The 14,174-nt window shown below is 39.2% G+C and overlaps 1 protein-coding gene and 1 pseudogene across 18 annotated transcripts in view; both read left to right on the forward strand.

The window, feature by feature from the left end:
• Positions 1-14,174, forward strand: part of ERC2 (ELKS/RAB6-interacting/CAST family member 2) — a 907,956-nt gene that overhangs the window by 129,007 nt on the left and 764,775 nt on the right. The window lies entirely within an intron of this gene.
• LOC120606281 (40S ribosomal protein S27-like) lies at positions 12,769-13,099 on the forward strand (annotated as a pseudogene).

Below are 14,174 nucleotides of genomic sequence, written 5' to 3' on the forward strand. Positions count from 1 at the left end.
TAGATATTTACCCCAAAGACTTGAAAACTCATATCCGAAAAGAAATTTGCACACCAATGTTCATAGCAGCGTTATTCATGATGGCCAGGACATGGAAACAACCAAAGTGTCCTACAATAGATGATTGGCTAAAGAAGCTGTGGTATATATATACAATGGAATATTACTCAGCCATGAGAAGAGATGAAATACTGCCATTTGCAACAACATGGCCGGATCGTGAGAGAATCATGCTAAGCAAAATAAGCCAGACAGAAAAAGTTGAAAACCATATGATATCACTTATATGTGGGATATAAACCTAAAAGCAACAAATGAACAGGGTAAACAAACAGAGACTCATGGACATGGACAATAGACTAGTGGTTACCAGAGGGTAGGGGTGTGGGGGGTGGGGGGAGGTAGATGGGGTAAAGGGGTCAAATATATGATGACAGAAAGAGATCTAACTATGGGAGGTGAACACATAATGCTGTGTGTGTGTATATATATATACACACACACACACATGCACACATATATATGCTGTATATATATTTCTTACTGTTACATTGTACATCTGAAACTTACTGGATTTTGTTAACCAATGTCACCATAAGAAAAAAAAAGATGATCTGTAGATGACATGCTTTGGTTGTCCTACAGGCACTTCAAATATTACTGCTGACCACTGATAGCTAATTCTTCTCTACCTCTGGGCTATTTCTGGGCTACTTCTAAGGGGATGGCTACTTCCCTGCCCCTGCTGAAGTTAGACAAAATCATATGCCTATTTCTGGTCGATAGATTGTGAGTGGAAGTGATGTGTGCCACTTCTGGGCCAAAGTATTTAATTGTCAGAGTGTGAATCTTTAGCGCTTCTTCCTCTTGCTTTTGCATTCAGCTGTGTTGCAGATGGTAGGGCCTCCATCAATCTGGGCCCCAGAGGGAGACCTGCTGAAGCATAATAGACATGTAGCGTGTATGAGAATTTAGTCTTTGTTGTTTAAATCACTGAGATTTGAGAATTGTCTGTTACCATATTTTATCCTAATCTAGCCTCACTGATGCAGTATCCAATCAGAACTTATTGTCTTCCTCCCCATGTTTGCCACCTTTTGATTCCTTAGGTCCTAGGATGGCATAACTATGAATTTACTTGCCAGAAACCTTTTACTTTTATATCTTCTCTTGTTCTCAATATGCAGTTAACATAGATGATCCCTTATTGTCTTTCCTTTCTACACTTGTATTATATATCTCTTTTGATTCACACTACTACTGTCTCATTTCAAGATGTATAACCTCTCACCTGGACTATTATTTTCTGACTACTCACTTTTTTATAATCTTATCCTAGTCCACCCCATTTCCCATAGGAAACCTAAATTGGTCCATGTTTCTTCCTTTCTCGTAAATCTTCATGGGTTCCATGCTGTCCCCGAGAGAAGTTCAAACTCCTCAGCATGGTGGGCAAACCTCTGTATAATCTGCCCAGTCTCCTAATACACACTCTGCGTGCGCTGTCCTTACTCACCTACCTTTAGTGTCCTCTGCCTAGAAGGACCTTTCTTTCTATCTGCTTACCATCTCTTTGTCTTCAAGTTTTAGCTCAAGAGTTACCTCCTCTATAAAGACCTTCAGAATTTCTCAAATGTACTTTGATGCTCCTTTCTCAATGTTCTCTTTGTTCTTTGTACAAACTCCTTTACATGTATTAACATTAAATGTAACTGCTTGCACACCTCGTTCTCTTCCTAGGTTATCATCTTCTCAAGGACAGGTTCTGAATTTTGTTTCTTCTTTGGCCCAAGTAATTAGCAGAATGTCTAAGCCATAGGTAATTGTAATTGTTGAACGAATGATTTACTATTATTTTTAAATAAAAAATAAATGTTTTTATAAAATGAAGATGTAAAAACAATTTAAGTTCAGTAACAAAAATTAATAAAACTATGGTTATTATTCTTTTTGAGGGGAGGTTGGCGTGTATTTTAAGAATCAAAAGACCTTATGTTTCAACGAAGGTTTAGGTGACTAAAATACCCTTCAATCAATATCAGGGAAAAGTTATTGTTATTTTTTATTGTCATGGTCTTATTAAAGGGTGGGCTTATTAAAGGAATAATCACATTAAATTGGCCACCATCAGTTTTAAAAATGTTCCAGTTACTAAGTAGAAGTTTAAAAAAGACCAACACAGCCATGAAGACTATATTTTAGTCTCTAAAAATGTTAGCAAATTCAGAAAGGGCAGCTTTTAAAATATACACAGTAGATCATTTTAACTCAAAGTGTTACACTGAATTCTGTTCCTTAGAGATTTTTAGTAATATAAAAAGCCAAAATAGAATGGATAAAATGTATCAAAACCCTCAAAAGTATTGTATCCTATGGCATAGTGATTCCTCCCTCTGGGATGCTGTCCCTTTGGGTGGTTTTGGCCTCCCTGTGTGGGATGAGGTCTCCAAATGATAAAGAGAATGAGACTTTGAAAATTATGCGAGGTCACTTTCTTTCTCCCCTTGGCCTTACACAGGCAATAGGCAGAGTGGGAAATGATGCAGGGTGCTCAGCTCCCCAGAGGCCACTCAGGGCTTCAAACACTTAACAAACCCTCCACAGTCCATGATACATGCTTACAGATGATACTCCTGTGTTTGCTCAAATATCTCATGATATTCCCAAGTGAGGGCGTGCGTGTGGGAATGGGTTATCTAAGACTGTGGAAGTCTTGGTGCTGCTCCGATGCCTGTTGTATCACTCTCACATATAAACTCACCGCAGAATCTTCCAGCTGAGCCTTGCTGCCAGTTTCTAGACAAGTTCTTTCTTTCTTTTTATTTTTTTACTATTATCATTGTTCTCTTTCACTCCCAATCCCCATTTTCCTCTTTGCATAAATATCACATCGTTTTGAACTAGACAACCATCCCTCACTTCTCTAATTCCCTATTGCCATTTTCTCTTTTACCATACAAATGATTGTTCGCATAAACCAGTTGTTTGCATTTTCCTGCCTTAGTTGAACAAGAGCAACTGTGTTTTACTTTGATAGTCCCTGCAACTTTTCTAGGTAATGTTTGGCTGAATGCTTGCTCTTCCAACTAGACTGTAAGCTCTATGAGGGCTGGGCTGTGCTTCTCTTTTTTTTTTAAAAAATTATTTATTTATTTAAATTAGTTTCAAGTATACAGTACATTGGTTAGACATCTATATAGTTCATAAAACGATCCCCCCAATTGCTCCCTCCCTCCCCTGGCCCTCCACATAGCCATCATATTAATGCTAACTACATTCCCTATGCTGTGCTCCCCATCCCTGTGACCTTCTATCAACTGCTAATTTGTACTTCTTTAACCCTTCATCCATTCTCCCAGCTCCCCTAACCCCTCCCCTCTCTTTTTCACCAAATTATCCGCTATATTTGTGAGTCTGTTTTTGATTAGTTTGTTCTTTTTGTTCCATAAGTGAAATAATATGGCATTTATCTTTCTCTGACTTATTTTACTTAGTACAATAACCTCTAGGTCCATCTATGTCATTGCAAATGGTAGGATTTCATTTTTTTTTAACGGCTGAGTAATGTAAATTGTGCTGCCATGAATATTGGGATGCATAGATCTTTATGAATTATTATTTTGATTTTTTTTTTTTGGATAAATACTCAGAAGTGCAATTGCTGGGTCAAAAAGTACATCCATTTTTAATTTTTTGAGAAATCTCCATACTGTTTTCCATAGCGCCTTTGCAATCCCACCAACAATGTATGAGAGTTCCTTTTTCTCCACATCCTTGCCAACACTTGTTTTTTGATTTATTGATAATAGCCATTCTGACAGGTGCGAGGTGATATTTCATCGTGGTTTTAATTTGCATTTCTCTGATGATTAGCAACCATGAGCATCTTTTCATATGTCTATTAGCCATCTGCATTTCCTCTTTGGAGAAATATCTGTTTAGGTCTTCTGCCCATTTTTTAATTGGATTGTTTACTTTTTTTATTGTTGAGTCGTATAAGTTGTTTATATTTTGAATATTAACCCCTTAATCAGATGTATCATTCGTGAATATCTTCTCCAATCAGTTGGTTGTCTTTTTGCTTTGCTGATGGTTTCCTTTCCTGTACAAAAACTTTTTAGTTTGATGTAGTCCCATTTGTTTATTTTTTCTTTTGTCTCCCTTGCCCGGGGAGATATATCTGAAAAGAAATTACTGTTAGTAATATCAGAGAGTTTACAGCCTATGTTTTCTTCTAGAAGTTTTATGGTTTTGGGACGTATGTTTAAGTCTTTAATCCATTTTGAGTCTATTCTTGATATAAGCAGGTGGTCTAGCTTCTTTTTTTGTGTATATATCTGTCCAGTTTTCCCAGCACCATTTATTGAAGAGACTGTATTTACCCCATTGTATAATCTAACTTCCTTTGTTACATACTAAGTGAGTGTATAGGCATGAATTTATTTCTGGGCTCTCTATTCTGTTCCATCGATCAATGTATCTGTTTTTATGCCTGTACCATGCTGTTGTGATTACTGTAGCCTTGTAGTATAGTTTGATATCAGATAGTGTGATACCTTCAACTTTGTTCTTCTTTCTCAAGATTGCCATTGTGCCTCTCTTTTTTAGTGTTGTGTATCTAGGGGCTGACATAAAGTAGATGATCAATAGAAGTTATTAAATAAATGATTGAACAAAACAAATTAAAGACCAATTTTTCAGAGAATGTAAACTGGCGCCTTATATAACAGCTTGGTGTTGTACTTGGCCTTGATGAGAATGAACATCGGGAACTGGTACCTTAGTTTTCCCTTGACACATCCCAGAATGGTTTCGTCAACACATCCAACAAAGATTTGTTGTATATCTCTTTACTTCTCATATAACAGCCATTGTGCTTAGAACTGGGAATACATGGCCCTGTCCTTGTAATAACTAATAGATAAGTAGAAGATAAAGTGTAATGACCTCTGGCACATAGTAGGCACACAGTCATTGATGAGTGAATCACTCATCATTGCTAGGGTATGATAGAATCAACTGATGTTCCATTAGTGACAATGCTCCAATTCTGATTTTTTAAAAATTAAATTTATTGGGATTAACATTGGCTAATAATATTATATAAGTTTCAGGTGTACAACTTTATATTCCATTGTGTGCTCACCACTCAAAGTCTAGTCTCCTTCTCTTCACCATATATCTGACCCTCTTTATCCTCTTCATCTTCCCCCACCCCATCTTTCCCCACTGGTAACCACCATACTGTTGTCTGTGTGTCTATGAGTTTGTTTTATTTGTTTGCTTGTTGCCTTTTTTATTTTTGCTTGGAGTTAATGGTGTGATACAGTGGCTTGAATACAGGAAAAAAAGTCCTAAGGGGATAACTTAAATCCATTTTCATAGTAAATGTATATCGGTGTCAGGTCCACCTTTCAGTAACGGAATGCTTTTGTTACTTCTTTTGGTTTTTGTGTGGAGAGGATGTGGAGGGGGTGGGGCAGGGAGTTGAGGGAGAGCAGCTTCTGGCTCTTCATTGTTAGCAATGGTGCAGGCATTTATTAGAGGCGGACATTCGGGCACTTGGTTACAGTAATTGTGAGCTTTATGCTTAACAGACCATATGCAGGCTTGTTGCTGTCAGGCTCACTCAGTGTGCTAATCAGGGAGGGTTGAGAAGGAGGAGGAGGGGGACCGAGTGGGCAGTGGAGGCCTGATTGTGCTCCAGGTATCAAGTGGCCAGCTTAACCTAGGTTATTAGACATTCTGAGAGGACTTGGGTCCTTTCCTTATATTTGTTTTCTTTGCTTTTTCTTCTGGACACTTTATCCAGGAGATATGAGCAATGAAATCATATTTATTTTACAAATGTAAAAGGATATTTTGTTTTACGTGATATTTGAAATATCCATCTGCCTCTCTCTGCCTATTTACTCTGATAAGTCCTAATAACACAGGCATAGCTGGGTTGGGAGCCAGGGATCATGCAGTAAATTCTCTGGGGAAAAAAGAATGTTAAATTTCAACAGATAAGGTTATTGAAATAAGTAATCCTTTTTAAGTTGTTATTGAATTCTTCAGTCTGGCATTATGTTGTGCTTTTGAATGCAAACAACAGAATTTGCAAACCTAATGATGACTTTGTAAAGGAAAGAAATTTATGATCTAAAAAAATCCAACTTTACAATAAGGAATAATTAGTTAATTTAGACAACTCTGCCTTGTGGCCTAATGTTTGCTGTTTATTTATTCAGTGAACATTTCTGGTGCACTTTCTGGAAGCCAGACATTTTTAGTCCTCTATGAACTTATAGTCTTTTGGGGGAGAAAGTCAAGTTATCTAAAAAGTAAAATTCTATAACTTGATAATTATTTATTAAGTGCTTAATGTGTTGCAGGCATCGGGGATACAATGATTAGTAGGATAAAGTCTTTGTCTTCATGGAGTATACAGCCTAATGGGGAAATGTTGGCTGTGGACCTTCTAACTAACACAGTGTGGTGCGCATGCACATGCATGAGTGTGTGTGTATGTGTGTGTGTGTGCGCATGTGCACGCATGTGTGTGTGCATGTGTGTGTGTGTGAGAGAGACAGACAGAGTGAGATAGAGAGCTAGAGGGAGGGGGAGAAGAGGGAGAAGGGGAGGAGGAGGGAGAGGGAGCTGGAGATATCTTGGAAGGTTGCAAAATGGGGGTAAATGAGCCTGGTGGAGGGAGAAAGAGCATGTACTATGAAGGGGAGGAAGATTGGTATTGCTTGGCAAAGGCTTAAGTGTGGTAAAGTTCAAAAGGAGGGGTGTTGTCGGCCCAAGGCCTGACTGAGGACAGAAGAAAGATCAGCAAAGACAGGCTGAGGGACTTGAACTTCATCAGAGTAAACACCCCTTTCTTAGAGAACTTACTTTTCCTCTGTGAGCTAAAAGAGAATCCTCATGAGAAATCATGTCCTCATTGCATGGATAAGCATTTCTTAGATTCTTAATGACCCCTCTATCCCACTCTACTCAATTTTGTATTTCATTTTATTCTTCCTTCTTCAATTTAGGATTGTTCTAATAAGGGTAGGGTCTAGAATAATGGCTGAGTAGTAATTGCCCCTTCTTGGTAGTACCTGATACGTACATGCAGATGCCATGTGTAAGTCCTCTGAGAGCTGGGTCCAGGACTGCTTCATTTCTGTCAATAATAGTCCCTAATGTGGCCTGAGGGTAAATGTGTGTTGAACAGTACAGAAGGGCATACTCAAGGATTCACCATGAGGCCTTTGGAAATTCGCAGTTCTGAAATACATTTTTAAATGGAAGCTGACACATGCTTAGCATTTAGCTGACACATGGAAAATGCCTAATGAATGGTAGTTTCCTACCTATTTTAATCAAAAGCTCCATCACTAGGGATATTTATTATTATGGATTCCAGCACTGAAATTCCATCATACCATTCTCCTGTTAAAATCTTAGAGTTCTTGCATCGCTAAGTGAATTAAGAGAAGCGATACATGTTTTTTGTTATTACAGTATTTTATTGTATGAATTTGTTCTCCATTCTGTGAAGTCAACCCATAGTATTGTTGGTTTAAAAATCAGGGTAAGAAAGGGGTTCTGCAGCATTTTTCGAATGGTCTGGGACATTTGAGCTAAAATGTCTGCCAGATTGCTCTGAGCTAAGACTGCTGAGAAGAGAGATGCATTCTGAAAAGCTGGCATTCTGTATTCCTCATGTGGAGGGAGAGGCAGAGGCAGAGACAGGGTCGGCACTGCAGGTTTGCAGAGTGCAGAGACAAATGCGCAGGCTCCAAGATCATTGGTAATGCAACCACATCCTTGTTTCCCTTTGCCTCCCTGCCTCTCCAGCTAGCCATGGGAGTGTCTGCTCTGGTGGGCAGCATGGGCTACAGGAAGCACATTCACAAGCCTTCCAGAACGTCTTGTCCCTGAGATCACAAACCACTTGCATGTGGTGTAGGGGTGTGTGATACCTTGCTTAGGAAAGAGAAATAAGTGAACAGAAGTTTTTCTTGTGTTTTCAGAAATCACAAATGTATAGAAGCCAAGGGGTTGCAATTAAGGGTGTTTCCTTGATGAAACAATGATCTGCAGGCTGAACAAATGACTCAGGATTGCTAACAGTATCAGGAAACCTTCCCAGGTATGCCTCCTGAGATGATGTTTGATAACAGGTAGCTTGGTGGTCTCAGAATGGGATTCATCTACCTGTTCTTTTCTCTTAGCTTTTTTTTCTAAAAGGTTGATGAGCTCATAGTCCAAGCCCTTCACAGATGGTCACTCTTATCTGTGGTGGATGTTACAAATGGGAACAGATAAACTCTTCTTCACAAGTAGCTCTCTCTTCTCATGCTAACAGGAAGCTGACCCTTTGAGGATAATCTTTTGCTCTGTACAACCTCTGCTTTTTCAAAATGGAAGGATTGGCTGCAGGGGCTCAGGCCCAGCACACTCTTTTTTAATTGGCAGAAATATCCCCTAACCCAGTGATGCATTATGTCTGTTCTCAGAATGACTTTCATTATTGGTACCCAGAGCTCCATGCCAGCCTGGACCAGTTCACCTTAGAACATCCTTTGTAGGATGGAAGAGGGTAGAGGTGAGTAGGAAGGAGAAGGTCTCCAATAATAGATTTCATCCTTTTAAAATAACCATGACCTGTTACATTAAGTATTAACAGCAAATCTGTTTCAATTTTTAAATAACGTTCAGTTCTTTAGAGATTTACATGGGCTCATCTAAGTTCAATCAAATAAAATTTAAAACAAAGGAAAGAATGATCAACTTCTGGGTACTATTCAGTGTGTTAAATTAGTTTCAGGATTTTTTCCCCCCAAGAAGTGGAACATTTATTTTTAGGACTTTTATACTTTTTTCTTTTTTCTTTTTCTGTTGAAAACTGCCCAGTAGAACAGTTCTGTCTTGAGGGGAGGCTAATATCTATAAATCTGGCTTATTGTCTACTTTGAAAGTTTTCTTGTAGGTGGCAATAGGTTTTAACTTTTGTTTCTAATAGGGAGAAGGGGAGGCTAATATCTATAAATCTGGCTCATTGTTGAGGATACACTATAAAGGAAGCTGTCGAGTATTTGGAATGTCTCTTGCTTTATGATTAAAAAACTCCCCTGGTTGTCTTCTGGGCATGAGTTTGGTGCCACCTTGTGGGCAATTGTCAGACTATTTTGCATACCATTAAAAGAAAACTTGTCCCAAGGCAATTAATAATGCTCAAAAAATATGCTCTGTAAATTAGATTAAAAATCCCCAGACCTCAATGATTCTCCCACTGGGTTTGTGCAGCATTATTTTAGAGGCAATATTGCTACCTAACTTCAGGAAACATATGATTCTCCCTAAGGAATTTCGATACCCTGCTGAGGTACCAGTGCTTTATTACCTGCAGAAAACCTTTTCTGGATACCGTTGGACTTCCTTAAGCCTTATATTTTTAACATATTTTAGTGTGTTTTTCTTACTTTCATTTTGAGCTAAATATTAGATATCAATCTATATATCTTCTTAGTTGTAGTATTTAATACCATCCTTATTAGAAAATAATAAAATCAAAACAGATTACCCCAAATATAATATTGGACATGTACAGGTATGAGAAATTCTTGTTAATTCATTTAAAATAAAGTTTAGATACTATGTTTGTATGTATTTACCGAATGTTAGGAATAAAATATTTTTTATTAACAAGAGAATGCATAAAGTGTGCTATATGATGCTATTTTGTATCAGGATGCTACTTTTACCAAAGTCCTTCACCAGATTCAAAGATACTGGGGATGTGATTTTTGACCCACTTTATCGTACTACTTACAATAGCCCTCTGAGGTACCTAGAACTAATACTGTTAATTCTCATTTCGCCTGTGGAGAAGATACAGCTAAAGACATGGGTAGCTTGTTCTAGCTCATAAGGCCTGGTAACGGTGGAGCAGGATTAGAACCCAGCTCTCAGGACAGCTTGTCTGCTACTTTTGTCATTAGCCGATGCTGTCCCTATTGTTTACATTTAGGGTGAAATATTCAAGAAATAAACTATTAGGCTGATGGGAGTTTTAGAAATTCAGGCTGTTGGAGTTAAAGAGGAGAGAGAAAGAGAGAGAGGGAGTGGGGGAATGAGAAAGAGTAAGAAAACATCTTTTTTTTTTCAGATAATAGGCTTAGGAAACATCTCCTTGATCTTGCTAAAAGGGAAATTGGACTCTGTTTTCCCCCTGATTAAAGCTTTACAAAGGCTCTCTTTGCTTACAGGACAAAGTCTAGACTCCTTTAAGTGGCTCTCAGCTCCTTTATGACCCACCTCCCCGGCTTCACCTGCCAACCACACCTCACTCCAGCAATACCAAAGTGCTCTTAATGTCCCCACTAACACCTTTTCTTACTACTCATCTTTGTTTTATCCACCTTGCTACCCCTGCCCTGTTCCTTTCTCCTCACTTTTCCCTGATGAATCCAAAGCATTCTGTAGGGCTCAGCCCACAGGTCACTTCATCCAGAATCTTTCCCTGGCCCTTCCCTCTCTTACTCGCGTCTGGTTAAGATGTTCCACCTCTGTATATCTCATAATCCTGTTTGACCTGTCTGTTGACATGTCTGTTTTCCTAATTAAACTGTGATACCCTTAAGAGGAAGTTCTGTGTGTTATTTACCTTTCTATCATTAGAATTAAGTATAAGATCTGACCCATATTGTCTCACCATAGCTGGGAAGGACAGAATTGAGGCTAAGTTGCAGAAATTAGGATGTCAGTGGTGGAACTGGGCACTCAAGGCTTCCAAATCACCTCTCTGCCTTCGCTGACCTCTGTTCTTCTTGGCGTTGAGGCACCATTATCAGGCCCTTGCCTTATCTCTCTCTAGCTCTCAGCCCTATTTCCTTTTTCTGTCAGCCTTATTTTGTTTACTCACAGACATGGTTTGCTCCACAGTGCTTTGGAATGTGGCCTCCAGATTACTTTTCGTAGCCTGGCTCCTCAAGGAGAAAGTGCTTCTCTCCTCTACTATTAATACCTGCATGGATTTTAGGGAAGGACTTGTCTCTGCTTGGGTCATATGCCCATCTTTGGAACAGTTACTTTGGCTTGGCACTTGTATATGTTGAATGAATAGTTCATGGGGTATTTCTCTTTGTGTCTTTCATTTCTTGCCCATGCTAATTGTAAGTCTCTATTCACTTTTCTTCATTTATATGCCTCAGAAGTGATATAATACAAGACAGGCGCTGAACCCCAAAGATGGGATGGAAAGGTTGGACAGTTCCACCAAGACAGTCCAAGTGGTAGGTCTACCTCCTTACCTTTCCTGCATTCTCCCTGACTGTTGGCCCCCATTAGGATTTTGGCTCAAGCAGATAGAGGGTTCAGAAAGGCAGAGCTAGCTGCATAAACCACATTCTCTAAGCCTTCGACATTCCTGAAAAAAAGGCATGGATTAGATGGGGCAGGCAGATTGATTAGTTTTTCAACTGTTGTGGATTATTACAAATATACAGGAAGTGTGCAAAACCTAAATGTATGGCTTAATGAATCAATATAACCCATACGTAACCATCATCTAGGTAAAGAAACAGAACTCCAGAAGTCCCATGTTCTTCTTTCTAGTCACAACCCTTCCTTCCCCCCAAAGCCAGTCATTACCCTGATTTCGTGGTAATCTCTTTTCTTTATTCTTTTACCACCTCAGTATGCATCCTTAAACACTAGAGTTAATTTGCTTGTTTTTGAACTTTATACAAATAGAAATATCCAGCCTGTTCTTTTGTGTCTGGTTTCTTTCATTCAGCATTGGCTTTGAGAGAGTCATCCCTTTTGTTGAGTATAGCCATGATTTCTTCATTTTTGGCACCATGTGTTATTCTGTCATATAAATATACCATCATTTCATCATTTATTTTTCCATTCTACTGTTGATGGACATTTGGGTTGTTTCCAGTTTTTGACTATTATGAATGATACTCCTTTGAGCCTTCTCATTCTTGTCTCTTGGTGCATGTGGGGTGCACTTCAGTTGGGTGTATGTTTAGGAGAGGAAGTACTGGGCCATGGAGTAGGTGTAACTTCATCATTAGTCGATGTGCCAGTTTTCCAAAACAGCTGACCAATTCACCAACAGTGTTTTCTTTCTCTACCTCATTTAATCCCTAATCTTGGTGGCATAGCAGGAATGAAAGACAGATAATAATTATAACTGCCTTTTAGTGTTTGGGCTTACTCTGTATGAGAAGCTATGCTAAATGCTTTATAAATAGTATACCAAGTCCTTCTCACAAAATACCATGGAGACAGGTGAAATTGCTTTCTCCCTTTTGCAGTTGAAGACCCTGAGAATTAGAGAGGCTGACTGACTTAGGGTCACATAACCAGTATGTGGTAGAGCCAGGACCTAAACCTGGATCTGAGCTCCTTGCCTCCAAAACCTGAGCTCTTACCTCTGTGCTGAAAGGCTGGGTTTTACCTGGTAGTCAGAGTGTGGGAACTGTGGTTTTGCATGGTAGACACGTGCTTTCCTGTCTACAGATGTGGGTCAAGCCTTTCGGTAGTCATTCCTTTAAAGAAAGATCCTATTTTCCAGAAGGAAAAAAACATGGAAGAAAATGGGATACTGGGGAGCGTGAAGCATTTCTTAAGTCTCCTTTAGTTTATGCACCATTAGGGCCAGGTTTAGTTGGTCCTGGTGCTGATATTTTGCCTCAAGTATTCAACCATTCAATTTTTTTTTTTCAAAGTGTCTCAGGACTATGCCTTGACCAGATAGATCTTCCATGCCCTTGTTAAAATTCTGAGGTTAGCCTTTCTGGTGGTGATGACATTTTCACGAGAACATGCCTCTTGCCATCCCTCCATCCCTCTCTAGAAGAGGAGAAGAGGAAACACAAGAAGTGCTTGGTGCAGAGCCCCAACTTTGACTTCATGGACGTGAAGTGCCCAGGATGCTATAAAATCACCACCGTCTCCAGCCATGCATAAATGGTAGTGTTGGGTGTTGGCTGCTCCACTGTCCTCTGTCAGCCCACAGGAGGAAAAGCAAGGCTTACAGAAGGATACTCCTTCAGAAGGAAACAGCACTAAAAGCAACATGAATAAAGATGAGTGAGGAACCATCCCATTGAACACATTTTGGATAAAAAAAAAATTCTGAGGTTATGAAATATCCACGTGTTTTTCTAATAGGAATCAGAGTAATAAATAACCAATGGGTCAGTATTTCGCTTTTCTATTTGAGTTTTTTTTTTATTAGTGATAAAATTGAAATTTTAAACATGTAGAGTAATTGTATCCTTTAAACAGTTTTCATGGCCTCAGCACTATCTACATTGACATTTTCTTTCTCTGTAGCCACACACCACAGACGTTTTCTTACTGGCTAACTGATACGTCTACATTCATTACCACACTTCCATCAGTTGTCCTTGCTATAGCCAATGAGATCTTTTAATAAGACCTAGGCTGCTTATATTTATTCTTACCAAGGCCCTGTGTGATTTGGGCCCAGCCACCCTTCCCTAGCCTCATGCTATTCTTCCCTTATCTTTGTGTTCCAACCACAATACTCAATAAAGTTTTCCATGTGCCAGGCACTATTCTAATAATCCCATTGCATAGAAAGTATTCTTCCTATTTTAAATAGAAAACACAGGGAGGTTGAGTAACTTGCTCATGGTCATACGACTAGTAAATGTTAGGCAGAGCTAGGGTTCAAACCCACGTCCACTGGCTCCAGAGTCCATGCTTTCACCCACTGCACTGTGCTGTCTCTCCTTCCTAAACTTCTCTAAGTACATTTAATACACCCTACTCCTCACCTCAGGGATTTTGCACTTGATGTTCTTTTTGTCTGGGGTGCTCTTCCTTCATTTTTCTCATCCAATTAGCATTCCTTCCCCTTTTGAGCTTAGCTTCAGTGTACTTGCTTGAACTTCCTACAAGCTAAAGTAGATACTTCTGTTATCTTTTTTTAAAAAAATTACTTGTGGACTGTTTTGCTTTCCCTTTTAGGCTGTAAACTCCATGAGGGCTCAGGCCCATCCACCCTATTTATTCCCAGGTCTCCTGTGCTTGGCACATAGCTGCATGCTGCATGATTTTGTTCACTTGGTGAATGAATGAATGAGTGGAAGGATGGCTTGCAGTGGAGTTGTTTTTTGTCCCCAGATATAGTTTTCAGGTAAGTGGTAACTTAA

This window comes from Pteropus medius, unplaced genomic scaffold, assembly GCF_902729225.1.
Source record: "Pteropus medius unplaced genomic scaffold, Ma_sr-lr_union100, whole genome shotgun sequence".
Lineage (NCBI taxonomy): Eukaryota > Metazoa > Chordata > Mammalia > Chiroptera > Pteropodidae > Pteropus > Pteropus medius.